Source organism: Scardinius erythrophthalmus (assembly GCF_964197995.2).
Source record: "Scardinius erythrophthalmus genome assembly, chromosome: 21".
Classification (NCBI taxonomy): Eukaryota; Metazoa; Chordata; class Actinopteri; order Cypriniformes; family Leuciscidae; genus Scardinius; species Scardinius erythrophthalmus.
In genome coordinates this window covers 29,086,044-29,103,586 of record NC_138241.1, presented here as the reverse complement: position 1 = coordinate 29,103,586, position 17,543 = coordinate 29,086,044, and the positions used below count along the sequence as shown (strand labels likewise).

Here is a 17,543-nt window from a genome sequence, read left to right as displayed (position 1 = left end):
GTGCGACAAGATCCATCCGTCACAAAACACTAGTGAAGAGTGTGTTCGAAACACAAAGCTTTGACACCTTTACAAATCACTTGTTTAGAATCAGACAAAGTCATGTGATTTCAGCAAACAAGGCTTCCTTACATACAGTATCCAGTATATATATATATATATATATATATATATATATATATATATATATATATATATATTCCTAAATATCTAATGAATTTACTAACAACACTTGCTATTGTTTTCAAAGAATGTGTCATTGAACATGTTTTTGCAGTGTTCTCATTGTATTTATATGGCTTTAAAGGGGTCATATAATGGTACATGCACTTTTACAAGTTGATTGTACTGAAATGTGTGTTGGCAGTGCCTGTACACAACCATCATAAAATTATAAAAATCCATCCAGTGGTTTTTTTTTATCTCCTTATATGTTTTCCAATCTCTAAAATCAAGCCGTTCGACCTAGTGACGTCACACGGTCGGACGCCCCTCCCACGATTTGTGATTGACAGCAGCGTTTCAACACAGTCCCGCCCTCGCTCGTGAGCGAGCTGTCTGTCATCATAGTCCGCACGTCATTTTTGATACTCACTGGAGCACTGTCTATTAGCAGAATGGCTTCTAAGCGATTGTGGTGTTCTGTTCTTGGGTGTAATAAGGAACACAGCAGTCATTTTGATGTTTCTAAAAACTCAGCAGTGGCTGAGTTTGTTTTCGAAGGGAATATTCCCCACGATCAACGTCAATGCTTTCATGTTTGCACGAATCATTTCACACACCAGACTGCTTTATAAACGAGGATCAGTATAAAGCTGGTTTTGCTGAGAAGCTGCTCCTGAAAAAAGGATCAGTACCAACTATTCGTGTTCCTGCTGCACCTCCAGAAGAACTGAAGTGAGTGTAACGTTTTATTAACCTTTATATTAATATTTATATTAATCTTTGCAAATCGCTTGCTGCACGCTTCACGATGAATGCGGCTATTTTTACACTCAGGGTACATTATGGCATGTTTTCTATGTACGACGTTATCAATATAATTCATAATCCCACGTTTATAATGAACAACGCGTTATGGTTATTGTGTTACAAACGGTGTACGCACAGAACAGAGGGGCGGGGTGAGCAAAGCTCATTATCATTTAAAGACACATGCACTTAAACGGCGTGCTGAAAACAGAGCTGTTTTTGACCAGGTAAAATGAGTGTTTTCTTACAATACTAATGAGAATTTTTAATTAAAGTATATTACAAACTTTTAATTTAGACCCTAAAGAATCATATTAGCTTGTACAAAAATGGCATTATATGACCCCTTTAAATCACTCCCATCGCTGCAAATCACGGCTAAACCTTAAAGTCCAACTGAAAGCAAAATTGACCCTATTTACTTTGTTAGCGCATATTACTAGTCTTGTGGTGAAAAATTATTCTGTGCAAGTTAATACACAGAAAAAAATTGTTTGCCGTCGTAATCTTTAATCAAAGTCTGAAAAGTTACTTCCGGTCTGGAATGGCTGATGATGTAGGTTTGAAGGCTTGGGTTGGGAAACGCTTAACCATCCCCTCAAACCGTTAGTCTGCTATGAGTGAGAGATGGAGAGGAGGAGCGCTAGAGTAAAACCCTGCCCTCTGTTCAATATTCCTTTTCACTGGGAAATACATCACAACACTGGAGTAAAGTCATTTGCAACTTCGGGTTCACGCGGACTTTAATAGATTGTAGAGACCATTGTGCTGATAACAGTTTGTGGACAAGTGGTCTTTTGCACGCTTCTTCTACTCACCCTAGATGCCACATGACTTGGAAAAAAATAGATATTGTGACGATGAATTAAGAATTCCTTCCCACGACTTGTAATTTTGTTAAATCGTAGCCAGAATGTAACTAAAACGAGGAAACAAACTGTAGGTGACTAATTCGCCAGATTGTACAAATTCATTCCTCCATTTTAATTTAGTTAAATCGTGGCCACAATTTAACCAAAAGGAGTAAGCAAACTAAGAAACGAATTAACACAAGTAGTATTTGATAAACATGAGGAGAGGTACTCCATTCCAAGGAGATTTCTGTGTGGGCAGGGCTACCTAGTATGACTACTGTCACCTAATTAATATTCATGAGCAAGGCGGATCAGATTTACAATGCATTCCTTTCACTTTTCAGATCCTTCAACCTTGATTTAAGAAATCCTGAGTGCATTTTCATCATGCTTTACAGATCATTAGCTTTTAGTGTCTTTAATTAACTGAGTCTAATTAAAACTAACACAGTGAGGGGTAAAAGTTATGACACTAATGGCCGAGTACATTAAAGCCTGCTTGTTCTGAATGCCTAGGCTAAATGAATGATGGAAATCAATTCCATGTGTCATGTCTGTTTCTCCAGTACTGACAGGGAGGATAGAGAGACGTACAGGGACTCATCACATGTCTTACCTTGCACAGAGGCCCAGAGAGGGGCTCCTAAAAGATGCAGAGATCCAGAACTGATGGAGACTTTACACATGCCCAGAGTCCCACCGCAGCGTCCACCTCCACTCACACACACACACACCTGCAGGGATAGCCACACATACTGGGGTTAGGTGAAATTCAGAAAAATGCAAAACATGGAAAAATTCACAATTATTATTAGAAAAGTTCCAAAAGTCTATTTAATACAATAAGAAAGTAGAGAATGCCACGAGAGCCTCTACCATCTTTACCGTCAAGACGAAAGAGTTCAAGTATGCATACTGTACGTCACACACCTGCTATGGAGTATTAGTTGCAGGGTGTAAAGGTGAAAAGCCTGTTATTATGTTACCATGAAAGCATGATAAGGTCATGGCTTTCTTTCTCTTTGGCCCATCAGTGAGTTCACATGGGTCTCGATGGACATAGAGCCAGGAGAGATCATAATTTGCCAGGTACATTATAATCTGTGAAAGTTTTAAGTTCCTAAAAATAAAATATCTACTCAGCACGTTATTTCTGACGAGTGGAAGAGCACACTGCCCCCCACTGGATACCAACCAACATTACCTCTGTGTGAGAAACCATAAAAAACAACTAAAAACTTAACAGCCATTTTGACTCAGTACTTTATAGACATCCTGAATTTGGAAGTAAATGAATACATTAGTTTCAGTGTCTGTGTGGATCATATGTGAATGTACATATTCTTATGTTTCCACTCTGCCATGTTCAGAAGTGCATGAATGAAACAAAGTTTAATGTAACCTTTTTAAAGTGTGCAAAATCTGCAGGGTCTTTCCTCTCTCCATTCCCTTATACACTTAGTCAGGAATGCTAGTCACTATTTACTCTGCGTTTAATAAAACCAGTGAAGAATGAAGAGGAGATTCGAGAGGAATGTGTCTGTGGTTATCTCTTCTCTTCGGTTATCAGTCTCATCTAGTGTGTGCTACCACTTTTAAATTGGGTCACATCTACACACACTCACACACACACACACACACACGTGGAGAGGAGAGGGGAAACGGAGGTTCACACGTGCCTGATCCTGTCTGCTTCACAGAAAGGGGGAGCGACTGGGAAAATAAAGGGGGTGAATGGAGGTCTACGACATTTAGCATAACACACACAACACTAGTGTTCTGGAAAATCTTTCTGAGCTACATGTTTTTACTACAAGTTACTAATAAAAGTTGTAGCAAAATGAAGTTAGAAGAGGGCAAAATCTTCTAAGAAATACATTAAACAACTGTGGACTTCCGTGTCACTAAATAAATAAATAAAATTTTGAGTCGGTAAGATTTTTTAATGTCTCTAATGCTTATTGAGGCTGCATTTAGTATATACAGTAGTTAAACCGTGAAATTCGATTACAATTAAAAATAACTTCTTATAATATACTTTAAAATGTCATTTATTCTTGTGATGCAAAACTGAATTTTCAGCAACATTACTCCAGTCTTCAGTGTCACATGATCCTTCAGAAATCTGCTGCTCAAGAAACATTTCTTATTATTAATAATGTTGAAAACAGTTCATATTTTTGTGGGAAACGTGATGCATTTTTTTCAGGAATCTTTGAAAGTCCAAACGTTTGAACGGTATAGTGTATACCTATAATTTAGATAATTATCGATTATCTTAAAAACATGAATGAATGACAACATATAACTAAATATTTTTCTGTAAAAAAGAAGACCAAAGCAAACCCCTTCTCTGAGAGACAGAACAGTTCAGGAGAGTCTGCATGATTATTTGTGTGTGCAACACAATGAGACTTTTGAAAACTACTGTCATGCTACTGAAAATTGAATAGCGCCATTACTTCTATTTAGTTACTCCCAAACCCTGTACAACACAATAAGTTTTATTCTGACTCATATGCTCCTCCTCTCCCTTATCGGCCACACAGAAACATAAAAACGTTGTGCAGTAATTAATCACTGAGCCACTGTCTGCAAACTGATACAATATGGCCCATTGATTTTGCCATGACCTCAACTGGCCTGTCGGAGATAAACATAAGCCTGTTAATTGGCACAGCTCTTTGGTTTCAAGTTGCTGTACTACCATTCAAGCTGATATAGCTTTCATTTCCGTCTGAAAAACAGGCTCTAGTTCTTGACAATAAAGGCGCTGATTACTTTCAGAACTCAATTACATTTGATACAAGATACAGAGGATCAGACAGCAGAACATCTGCCTGACTGGAGATAGTTGATTACAATGAGACTGTCACAATGTGTCATGATGTTCATTCCTTGTGAAAAAAAGCGTGCATGATTATAGTGAATGTGCATTTTTAGTGTACTTTAAATATTCAAAAAAGCTGTACTTGTAGATAATACAGTAATTAAATAAAAGGCCTCTTAAGTGTACTTAAAGAAAGTATAGTTTAAGGACACTTAAGTAAAAATCCTTTATGTGCTGACCTCTAATGGCTCGTTTCCACTGAGCGGTACGGTACGGTACGGTACGGTACGGAACGGTACGCATTTATTTGCGTTTCCACTATCAAGAGTTGTGAATGGTACCAAAATGCCGAACCGTACCGTACCACTTTTTAGGTACCCTTCCATTGGGGTACCTAGCACAGTGGTACGGTACTAAAAGGTGGAGCTAGACTCACTGCAGGACGTTGACTGGTTGACAGAGAATCGTCACTTGCGCATGCTACAAGGGGAATGACAACATAAGAAGCGCCATTTTTTTTATATAGTTTAATATAATACTACTGTTACTGTGTCACGAAATGTAATTTTAAGAGTTTTTCAGGCGAGAATGTAGTTGTTTAAAGCTCAAATCTGTGGTTTATTTATAAAGATTTTTTTTTTTTCCCCGGTTGTGAGATCCATGCGATCAGCGGGCGCTCGGCGCTCATGTTTCCCGGGACGTCGATCGAAACACCACGCCTATCAAGTAAGGGTACTGTTGGCAGTGGAAACGCTAGCCAGATCATGGTTAACAGACCCGAACCGTACCGTACCGTACCGTACCGCTCAGTGGAAACGAGCCATAAATTACTAAAGTACTTGAGTACTTTAGTAAAGTTCTTTAAAGTACTATAATATTAACTGTATTGTGTTATTAGTTATTACATTTAAAAGTAATGTAATTAATACATTTAAAATTATTATTTTAAATGTACTAAAAGTGCAACTTCATCATTACAAAAGTATAAAGTATATTTTAGTTGACCATAAATGCTTGTCAGAACATTCGGCAATGAATTCATTATATAAAAATGTACTCTATGAAATTTAGGATATTATTAACTAAAAATCTTGCCTTCTGCACTACTTTAAGATGCAGATCTCCATTTTCCTGTGTACTGAATATTAAGTGTCCTACTTCCTGCTTCATGTAAATACTGTTAACGAATTGCAAATGCACCAGGAGTGCTAGAGCAGATGGTACAAGGGCATTTGACCTTTTTGGAGCTTGAGAGCTACTGGTCACCATCCACTTTCATTATACGTAAAAGTGGATATTTTGCTACTGTAGAGAATTTTTAAGTTCTATGCTAATAAAAAAAAAAGTGTTTCACTATGAGGTTTAGTAAATGATGACAATTTTTGGTTACACTTTATTTTAATGTGTCCCTGTTACAGTGTAATTATAGATTTAAGTACTGAGTAATAATAATTAACTACATGTACTTACTATAAGGTTAGGGTAGGATCAGGATTTGGTTGAGGGTTAATTGCATGTAATTATGCATAATTTAGAGTTATTACTATAGTAAATACATGTAACGTGTGTAACAAGGACACATTAAAATAAAGTGTTACCCTGTTTTTATTTGTAGGCAAACTATCCAGTAAAGACATTTACTATTAACCTTACACTGTCTGTTCTGCACCTGCTCCCGTATGCAACTGTTAGCTGAGGTAAATGTGTATCTGACCCATTCTGCGCTCAGCGAGAAAAAGAGAGCGCCTGCAGGGTGACAGATGGCGAGGGCCAAGCGTCAGGGACTCAATCAATCCACTTTTCTCCTCCACCTCCTCTCTGACCCCATCATCCCTCCTTCCAGACGGGAACGCAGCTCAATGTCTCTCATCATTTTCCCATCCCTGAGAACCATGCGTATGGATACACAGCAGGACAATACAACGCCAGCCGCGCACCATAACACAGATGCTGATGATTCTGAACTTGTAATACATGGACTGGGAGTTATGAGGCATCCACACATGGAGCGAAGCGGCCTGGGGTCACAGATTGGCCTTAATTAAAGTGACCTGAGGGATTTAAACTTCAATGAGTCCAGACTGCTACTAGTCATAACTTTCAATTCTATGTCTTTAGTTAGGCTATAGGATATGAAAAGAGGAAAAACATGATTATACAGCGAGGTATTAATAACTTTTGAGAACCATAAGGTGGCCATGAGATCATTTTGTTGAGGTAACATCCTTATGTCATTGTGATTCAATTGTCAGATAATGCGTTGTTCATTAGGTAATGAGAAATATAAAACGAAGGGTAAAATAACCATATAAAATGTACAAATATTAAACAAAAAAAGACAATCAGTGAATGGCTTTAAAAGACTTTGGTATGGGATGAATAATTTTAACATATAGGCTACTATATGAATACTATCACAAGGTATCTATACATTATAATATAAAATAATAATTATAATATCCGATATAATCCATTTTTGATCATCACAGGTTATCCCAGATCACACAGGTTAAATTATTTGCCACAATAAACAGATCTCGTTCCCCTTAACTTGGGATCTTGAGGCCACAACTTCACATCACATGGATATGGCATAAAGATGTCATTACCTTGACAAAATAAACTTGTGGCCACAAAATATCATCACTTTGCCACAGGTTCAAATATTGTGGCCTCAACATGTGATATTAAGTTAATGTTGTGGGCACAACAAAACTAAGTAAACTAAACTGGAACCTTTTACAGTGACTTTTCATGAAATAGTTATGCTTATTAAATAACTTTATAATTAATAATTTTGTACTCATTTGGAAAGGAAAGCAAAACAGGCATTTTTACTAGGGTTTTTAGACTTTAGGACACAACTGTATATGTGATAAATACAATAAGAAATGTGGGTGCTAAAAGTCTAGAACCTGTTTCAGGTATTAGGAAAAATTGGACTGTGGATTTGTGCTGTTATTTATTTCTGTCATGGAAGATCGGATTACTGTCGAGCTCGCTCTGCTTCTGAGATTTGGGATGGCATTAGCGTTTTAATTTTACTAACAACTAACAAAAAAAAAAAAAAACAACTGAGCCACATTTGCTGACCTCTGACTGCAGCCTTGTGATTTGGTTCAGAGACAGGATACTCTCATGGGCTTAAAAGAGCCTGAACTCATAATTCACCTGCTTTGCTCCCCGTCTGTATCGTCCTATATTCTCTAATCAAGATCTCATCTCAAAGCCCTTTCATAAGAACCCTCTTCTGATCCGAACACAAGTCAGTCTTAGGTTCAGTGTGTCAGTACCATAATCCAAGGTCATGGGTTTGATTCACTTTGGATAAAAGCATCTGACAAATGTGTAAATGCAGATGCACTCCAGCAGAAAGTGGATTCATAATGCAGGCCTACAAATCACACATGAAGGTTTGTCTGGAAACCCAATAGGGTACAACAATTTGACAACAACACTGAGCGCGGTAGCTCTTTGGCCGACCTGAGTTTGCTGACTGTTTTCAACAACAAGAAATAGTTCTTGAGTATATTAGAATGATTTCTGAAGGATCATGTGACACTGAAGACTGGAGTAATGGTGCAAATGCATGATACATATGATGCAATTATGCAAATACACATGATTTTAAAATTATCTTTTAATTTACTATATTTTAGATGAAATAAATGCAGCTTTGGTTTTAGGGGCCGTTTACATTTCACCATTTTCAACTAAAAACTGAAAACTTTTTATGCGTTTTGGTCATTCCTTTACATGACAATGGCGTTTTGGGGGCCTGAAAACGCAATTTTTTTATAACGGGTTTCAAAACGTTTTGAAAACGTTACTTTTATTGCCTCCGTGTAAACTACAAAAACAAGAATTTGAGAAAACAGTCATGATGTCATGCGCACGCGTATTACGTGTTCAGTCTACAGGAGCGTCGTGTTTCTTTAGAAAGGGACATCGCCATCTACTGGCCTGGCAGCATAATACAGCGGTTTAGGTCGTTTTCTCGGATCAGTGTGAACGGGGATCGTTTTGACAACATTCTCGTCTGTACGTGAAAAACGCGAAGGAAAAACGTTTCCGTTTTTAGTTCATCGTTGTCACGCACTTAGGCCCTGTTTACACGAGAACGCTCGCGGGTGAAAACGTAAAAATATTTTATCAGATGTGCCTTTCGTTTAGACGGCGACGGCGTTTTTGGGGCTTAAAACCGCAAAAAAGTGAACCCACCCTCCAGAGTGGAAATCTTAAAAACGCTCCACCGTCGCGTTCCCGTCTAAACAGTAAAAACGCAAAAGTCTGCTAGACAGTGAAGGCACCGATCAGTGCTTCACATTGCCACCTAGCCGCCTGGAGTGCATACTACATTGAATTTCACACACTTTTGCGTCACCATATGCACGCAGATTTCCCCCCCATAACGCTCGTCTAAACGCAGAATAAAAAGTGATCACTTTTGCGTTTTCTCTTCAGATCGTTTCCGTGTAAACGTAGCCTTAGAAAGGAAGGCTTAAAGAAACAAAAACTTCTGGCCAGTTTTGTAAATGTTACACTATAAGAGCACAGGCCTAACTAATTGAGAATGAAATGGGGGGGGAGGGGGGAGGGGATCCTGAAACTCTGGATTATGACCGTAGCAAGCTGTATCAGTAACCAAACGCCCCTCTGCAGTTGATGAATGTTGTTAATCTCCATGACTGTCATTAGGCGGGTGTAATGGGTCTAACAACAGTGCCAGTGACGTCAAAGTCACACAGCGTCTTCAATCATCTCAGAGACACCTCAAGGTCACGAGAGCTCAGCTCTGATGTGAGTGATGCTCATCTGCCGCTTCTGTGTTTAAGACGCATACAAACCTCCAACAAAGACTCTAAATGTCAGGATCCTGACAACTAAACACAGTTTTTCTCACTGCTGTACATCTGCTGTTATACTTTAGTTCCTAATGGACTGGATATAGTATTGTGACCATGGAGGCATCCACCAGCATAGCTCTCTCTGTCCTTTCATATTCAACATCATCACTGCAGAGACACCTCACAAGACAACTGCGATTTAAGCATGAAGGACGCAGCTGCCTGAGAGAGAGAGTTACATAACACCAACCGAGAGATTTCTCATCTCGGTCCTGCTCACTCAGGACTATTTGTGGTCTCAAAACAACTAGAATAAAAATATTGCAGTAATTCGTAATGCAATTCTTGCCCTATATCCTGTTTGATAAGTGAAAGCAGTAAATCTCTTCATTTTCTGTCAGTGCTAGCATTGTTTTCCAGGAAAATAAAAGCAGCTTTGTTGTCCTAATGCTCTGCTGACTGTCCTAGTTTCCACTATGTTCACTGTGCAAGCACACATGCATAAAAGATGATTTGCTGCTTCAATTTATGACTTTTTCAGTTTGATTTGTTGGCAGACAACACTCAAGCTAGAACAACCCCAGAGAGGACACAGTTTAGCGTTCACTCTGTGAGGGAAGAAGGAGTTTTGAGAGACTGTAAAAGGATGGTACAGATCAAATATGTAACAGCAAGAAAAAACACTAAGTGACTATGTTTTATGCATCCTAAAGTGCTCATTTTCACAAGCAAAAAAAGGCAAATATCCGCACAAGACAACAGGACACAAGAGAACAGAAAAAAAATAATAATATTGATTATAAAAAGTGTTGACAATATATTCAATTGTCAAATATTATAATCATACCATAGAGGAGAAAGAATATATGCAAAATCATCCAAATTTTAGTTACAAATCAAAGCATTTTAATTGTTATTTAAGTTCATCAAGATAAAATTATAGTTTTAATTAATATTAATATGATTTTTTTTTAAGTTTTACTAATTTAGTTTTTTGTCATTTTATTAGTTTTTTATTATGTCTATATAGTTTTTATTATTTTAATTTAATTTATAAAATTTTAGTTTTTATTATTTTAGTACATCAAGTTAAAAATGTTTTTTATATTTTATTTTAGTTGGTTTATTTCAGTTGGTTTATTTTTAAACAATTTTTTAATAATATTTTTAGTTTTAGTTAAATATAATAACCCTGGCTGAAACAAGGTAAGCATATAATTATTCAGATAAGTACAAATTCCCACATATTTTTACAATCACTCAGCACATCTAAATCTTCCAAAGGATTCAGATTCTGAAATAGAAGTAAAAATAGCAGTTCAGCCTCAGACCACCAGAGGGAACACAACTGGGAATGAGAGACTATAACTGTAGGGGCATCTCAGTGCAGACTGTTTTTATTAGTGGCAAAGTTTAATTAATAATAATAACTAGCTGCATCATACCATCATGTGACACCAAACAACTCCATTGTAAGAAGTTGGAGCGCTAAAGACAGCTCTAAAGGAAGGACACGAGAGCAATGAAGTTTTATAACAATTGTGTGGAAAAACTGTGAAGGGTCTAGGAGGATTTTTTTTTTCTTCTCTATGCTACTCCAGAAATTCCTCAGTTAGCCTTCAACATCATTCTTGATGAGGCAGAAAGACTCAAAAATGCTTTAAAAAAAACTTCAAAAGAGAGGAGCTTCTCATAGCGTCTCTGCCTGTCGGATAACCCTAGGATAAATTTCTCTCAAATTCCATCTTCCCTCTCCATTCTTACTCTCTCCATCCAGCACTCTCAAATTCCTTCTTTCTCTCAACTCATTCTGAGAATCAGAGGGAGTGAGCAAACAGGCCCAAACCCATCAGTTACACAGATCTTTTATTGATATTTTCTGTAGCCGTTTAATAGTTTGCTGGAACTGAAATCTGGAATAAAATGTGTTGAGTCACACAGAAACAAATGGGGACAGACGAGGACAGCCTGCAGAACATATATTAGTAGGGCTGCACAATATATTGTTTTAGCATCGACATCGCGATGTGCGCGTTCACATCGCAGGATGTGCAATGTCAAGTGATCGTAGTTGATCGGCTCCAGTTCAGAACGCATGTGATTGGTGGATTAACTGCAAAGTTTAACCATCATTGAGTGAAAGCTGATCATTTGCATGTGTTTTTAAGCCCTGTCAGTTTAAACATCAAGCGCAAGACGACTGTAACTCGCACGCTGTTTTCTGTGCGCGCACGAGCCTCTTTAGACCTCTTTCTCTTCTTTTGAGCTTGAACGGGCACGTGCACGGTCGGTTGTGTGTTGTAAACAACTGAGAAAGAAAACGGATGCGTATCATTATATTGGATCCGTGCATTCATCTTAAAGTGACAGCAGCCTAATATACTTGCAGCTGTGTGTCACCAATGTTAATCAAACAAGAAAAGAGAAAGAGAAAATCGCTTTAACAAAGATAAATTATATTAATTAATTAGATGTCATTAATACAGTGAATACTATGAAGTGTTATTTTACATTTGATTATTCAAATGTGGCTAAATACAGTTAGATTTACCTGAAAAACATAAAGCACTACTTATTTTATTTTTGTCTTTGTTCTAGTTAATATTAAAGTTGTATTAATCTATGCTTATAATTTTATTATTTTCTATGCAGATGCACTCCCCTACAAAATCACCCCAATCATCCTAGAATGATTAATTATTTACAAATAGAGCTATTCAAAATATCATCTGGTGAAATTTTTTTCATATCACAATATTTATTGCACAAAAACAAAATATCGCAATGTCATTTTTTTCCAATATCATGCAGGCCTAACATATACTATAACAGTTCACATATGCTCTGTATGCACTGAATACCTGGGATGGCTTTCTACATTTTGCCAAAATGTGCATTATAAAACAGAACATCCTGCACAAAAAACTGTATCCCATAATGCAATGTGCTCAACATGACCTTACATTGCCAAATGTGACATCTCATTCTTGCCCATTAAAACTGTTTTTAAAATGCCAAATTATAATTCAATGTGTTACTTGCCATTTTTTGCAATTATGAAATGCACTAGTTTTTTTTTAGGGAAAAGTAAGTCCTATACCAAATTGTTTTTCACATAGTTAAACTCTTTGTATTTCAAGTGTTCAAACTCCATACTCTATATTCACAGAAATAGTAAAAGTATTCATATTCTCTTTCTGCATCACCCTTGGTTTACATTAGAGCATCACAATTCAAGATAAACTGAGAATCACATAAAATAGGCATCACGACTCTCCCACGATTTTGAAACGAAAAAAAAAAAAAAAAATTATTTGCTAGAGGTTCTGACAAAATGTAAATTGTTGCATTTTTTTATAAAAAAAATATATATATATATATATATATATTTTTTTTTTTTAAATCAGTTTGAATGAACGATTCACTGACTAACTCGTAAAGACTTCACTTGTTTCATTACTGGATGAATCAGTGTTTTTTGAACGAATCTCTTGAATGATTAAATGAAAAAATGGCCACCTATTGGTGTAAAAATGTAATTTATATCTTTATTTGAAGCATCAATTCACTTTCAAAAGGTGATTTACTCCATTTTGATCGCTACTGTAGACATCAGTTTAGACATCAACACAGGTCTAAATGTTCCCTATGATCGTACTTGTTAAAGGTTTAGCAGTCATAATCGAATTGTTGTCATTTAGGAACAAAATTGCGAGGGTGTTTGAACCGAGATGGCGATCTTTTTACGATTAATCGTGCCGCTCTGGTTTCCCCTGAGATCACACCAGAGAGGACATTGAGAGCAGGCATTAGCATTAGTCTTGACTTCTCATCTGGAGCAGAAAATGAGAAGTATTTGTCTGGGCATAAAGTGGAAGAACAGACAGGACAGGACTGCTGAATTTAACTGGGCTCTCGGTTGTTTGGGCTTTGTACATGACTACAGTGGGTTTGTTATTCTAGCTTTCCCTTCCAAAACTGAACAATCATAGCCTTATATAATCAACTTTCACTTCAATGTATCTTCCAAGACTTCATAACCACCCAACTGACTCAGTTCAGTGTTAATGGACATTTGATTGGAGTGACCACAATTTGGCAGCTTTCACAGCCAAGTGTCTTATATAATTGGGCGTTTTATTGGAAATGCAGTCTATCAGACCTCTCGCTTAGTGACCTTAGTGTTCATTTGAATAACACATTCTAGATCCAAGTACCTCTAAGAGCCAAATAAGCATCACATCCTCCAACCAGAAAGCAGAACCACACAGCAGCCAAAACTGAAACAAGATTACAGAACATTACAGAGATTTTTAACCAAGTATCTGTGGACAAACTCCTGAAAAATGACTTCCATTGGACTATGATGCAACACAATGTGCAGACAATGTAGAAACATGTCCAAACATTCAGTCCATAAACACAAAGACACAAACTGCATGTTATTAACACTCAACAGATTTGAGGTAAAAAAAAAAAAAAAAAAAAAAAAATTCAAACAAAAACATGCATTAGCTTTCATTAAAATATATTAAGTTTATTAACAAAAATGTGCTGTGAATATTCAAAATGCATTCCTCTGAATATATTCTAAAAAAAAAAAAAAAAAAAAGTCCGGTGAATTGGCCCTTGTATTACTACATTGCGTAGTACAATAATTGATCGTTTGGTTACTATCTAATCAACCCAGACATTGCAGAAAAATGTGGAGCTATCTTGGACTAAAGGCATTTCGTTTCACTTTTTCGTTTTGTTTGCGGTGTGAAGGGGCCTTATGTGCCATGTTTTTGAGAACCTTTTTTCTTCCACATAAAAGAGGCATCTACACTTCCAGTGCACAGTGGCACAGAGGGTGACAGTACGTTTACCTACATGAAACCAGATGTTAGGAAAGGCAGACAGCAGAGGAATGCCGCTTCCAAAGGGCTCTTTCAGCGTCTGTTCCCAGCCCGGACTAGACTGTTTCCTGTGCTGAAGTGTCAGGATGAGCGCGCTCTCTCTCTCTCTCTCTCTTCCAGCCCCAAGGGCAGAAAACAAACAAGGCCAATGAAGTCATCAGCCTGAGTGCCCTCAGGGAGGCCTACAGTTTCCCTGACAGAGCAGGGCAGCAGGAAAACATGCGTGTTTCTGTGTGTGTGTTTTGAGAGAGTGAGCCACACAAAGGCCAAAGGTTAAAAAAGACTGCTCTAGTAAGCATTAGAGGACCAGAGTCTGTGTGTCTCAACTACATGAATGTAGGAGCAGCACTGATGAAACTTCAGAGATACAGCTCAGCTGAACGCAATCTCCCTCAGTGCATAATCTCTGTAACAGATGGGGAGCTGTGCGAGATCAAAGCTATGATGACATTGCTATGTTACTGCTGTCAAACAGGATTTGACATGTGTATAAACATGCAACGATGTGCAGCCATCCAGACTGGTCACAGACTCAAATGTAACAGCTTCTTGAGAAGATACAAGAATATGTATCTTGTTGTATGTATCTTTCTTACATATGAGAAGGACAGCATATTACAACAGAAATGAAGCAACACAAAAAATATCACTCTTTTGAGCAAGTCTTTGTACTTACACCTAGGTAAATCCCTTCAGAAAGCTTTAAATGTGGTGAGAAAGGGAAGACCTGGAGAAATAGAATTGCCAAAGAGCATTTATTGCTATCTAATCCCTTTGGGACACTGGATAAGGATGTGCAAGGTTGCACGATAAGGATTTGTTAACTCAGACAAGATAGATGGATTACACATGTGTGTTTAGTGTCATTTATGGAAGGATGAGTTAGTGATAAAGAGCTTTTGTTTCATGTTATCATCCACATTCATAACACAAGGAAGCTTAATGTATTAAGGAAGTGTTTGTATGTGTGTATGTGCCTCAGGCAACAACATTTGTTTGCATTTACATGTTTGCATTTATTTGCATTTTGGAGATGTTTATTACCTGATGCACTTGGAGAGTTTTGTTTCAAGCCATACATACATTTATTTATTTATTTATTTATTTATTCGGGACAGTGCACATTAATGAACAATCTAACATTTCTGTACATACTGTAAATGAGCCAGGTTATAGCATAAATGCTAATTTTCACCTGTAGTCCCGAGGCAGGAAGACAACAACATAAAAAATAATGCAACACAAAAGAATATGACAATATACAGTATCAAGCAAGAAACACATTAGCACACATTCAGGCAGATTACATTACATCAATCAAATTAGTCAAAATGAGGACATAACTGGGAACTTTTAAGAAGCTGTTTAAGGTGCTTTTTAAATGTGCATTTCTAATGTTTGTTGGGAGGCTGTTCCAAAAATGACCTCCTCTGATAGACAGAACAGTTTGTCCAAAGGTAGTTTTTCTGTGCGGGATCTCTTTATCTCCTCTAAATGAGGCTCTGGTGCAAAAACCTCTGTCAGACCTTGGTTTAATGTATGGAGAAAGTGAAGGTGGGGCCACTCCGTGAAAAACTTTAGAAATTAAACAGCTATTTTTAAAATGAATTTTTTTTTTTTTCAAAATTGAGTATATTGTATTTTCCCAAAATATTACACGGATGGAATGACAGAGGCTTTTGATCAAGTATTTTTATAGATTTTTTGAATAACATTTCTATGGGTTTTAAAATTGTATTTCCAGTGAGTGGCCAGGTTGTGATACAGTAATCTATATGTGAAAATATCATTGAATGTAGGAACATTTTAGCAGAAGTAATTGTCATTGATGGTCTGATTTGTTTAAAGTTATGTAAATTAAATTTGATTCTGTTCGCCATAATTTTGATGTGTTTTTTGAATGAAAGTGTTGGGTCCAGTGTGACCCCGAGTTACTTGAACTCTTCTACAATGTCAAGTTCCACTCCACCCAGGAACACGTTGGACCGCTCCAGTTTTATGGATTTTTTTGTGAAAATCATAGCAACAGTTTTCTTTTTGTTCAATAGTAGGCAGGATTTAAGCAGCCAATGCTGTATATTCTCCAGTGCTGATGTAAGAATGGATGATGCTTCCTGTGTGCTTTTAGCAGGTGTAAAAATAACCGCATCATCAGCATACATTTGGAAATTGCCTTTTTGACAAACGTTTGGCAGATCATTTATATATACAGAGAACAGTACTGGTCCCAAAATAGAGCCTTGTGGGACTCCTGCTGAACATTCAAGGTAAGATGGCATAGTGCCACCAACATTCACAGCTTGTCTTCTATTGGACAAGTAAGATTGAAACCAAACTAGCGCATCTTCTGCAAAGTTGAAGTGAGTCAGTTTAGACAGAAGGGCTAACAACAACAACAGCGTTTTGGGGGCCTGAAAATAAACTGTTGAAAACTGGCTTCAAAGTGCAAGTTTTAGAATACGATACCGTTACTGTCTCTGTGTAAACTACAAAAACGTGAATTGTGAAAATGGTGACGTCATGAGTATTATGTGTTTAGTTTATAGGCGTGTAGCATTTCTTAACAAAGTGACATCGCCACCTACAGGCCTGGCAGCATAATACAGCGTTTTTAGTCGTTTTCGCAGATCCGTGTGAACGGGGATCGTTTTGACAACGTTGTCGTCTGTACGCAAAAAAACGCAAAGATTTATTGCATTGTTGTGGTCAAAATTATGTTTTTATTGTAAAAATGCTGAATGTCTTATTGGGAGTGAGTAGTTGTAGTACTCTGTGTGTGCGTGAGCTCGAGTCCATATGGAGATCTGATGGGGTCTGACAGGACGCAATGCTTCAGTGAGACAGACCGGCCAGTCCCACAGCAGGACACTCTATAAATACCCCATCACTCCCTCTTTTCTCCTCTCTCCTCTCTCATTTAGCTCATCAAACATGAAAAGAAGGCAGATGCATTAATAAACAGAGGATTGTGCAAATTAAGCATAAATAAACCTCAAAATCATTATTTAGAGGTTCTGTTCCAGACGGCCATGCATGAGGAGAGGCTCTGGAGGGAGTTACATAACTGACTCAAATCCCCAACAGAAGAAGCAGCTTCACCATTAAAAGAGTCAGGACAGCTTCTATATCTAAAAGCTTCTAG

At 37.4% G+C, this 17,543-nt stretch overlaps 1 protein-coding gene across 1 annotated transcript in view; it reads right to left on the bottom strand.

The window, feature by feature from the left end:
• The window catches only part of lzts2a (leucine zipper, putative tumor suppressor 2a), a 61,971-nt gene that overhangs the window by 33,972 nt on the left and 10,456 nt on the right, over positions 1-17,543 (bottom strand). Inside the window, exon 2 of the mRNA XM_081350831.1 lies at positions 2,443-2,560. The gene's annotated coding sequence lies outside the window, so the exon portion shown is untranslated. The remainder of the gene's footprint in view (positions 1-2,442; positions 2,561-17,543) is intronic.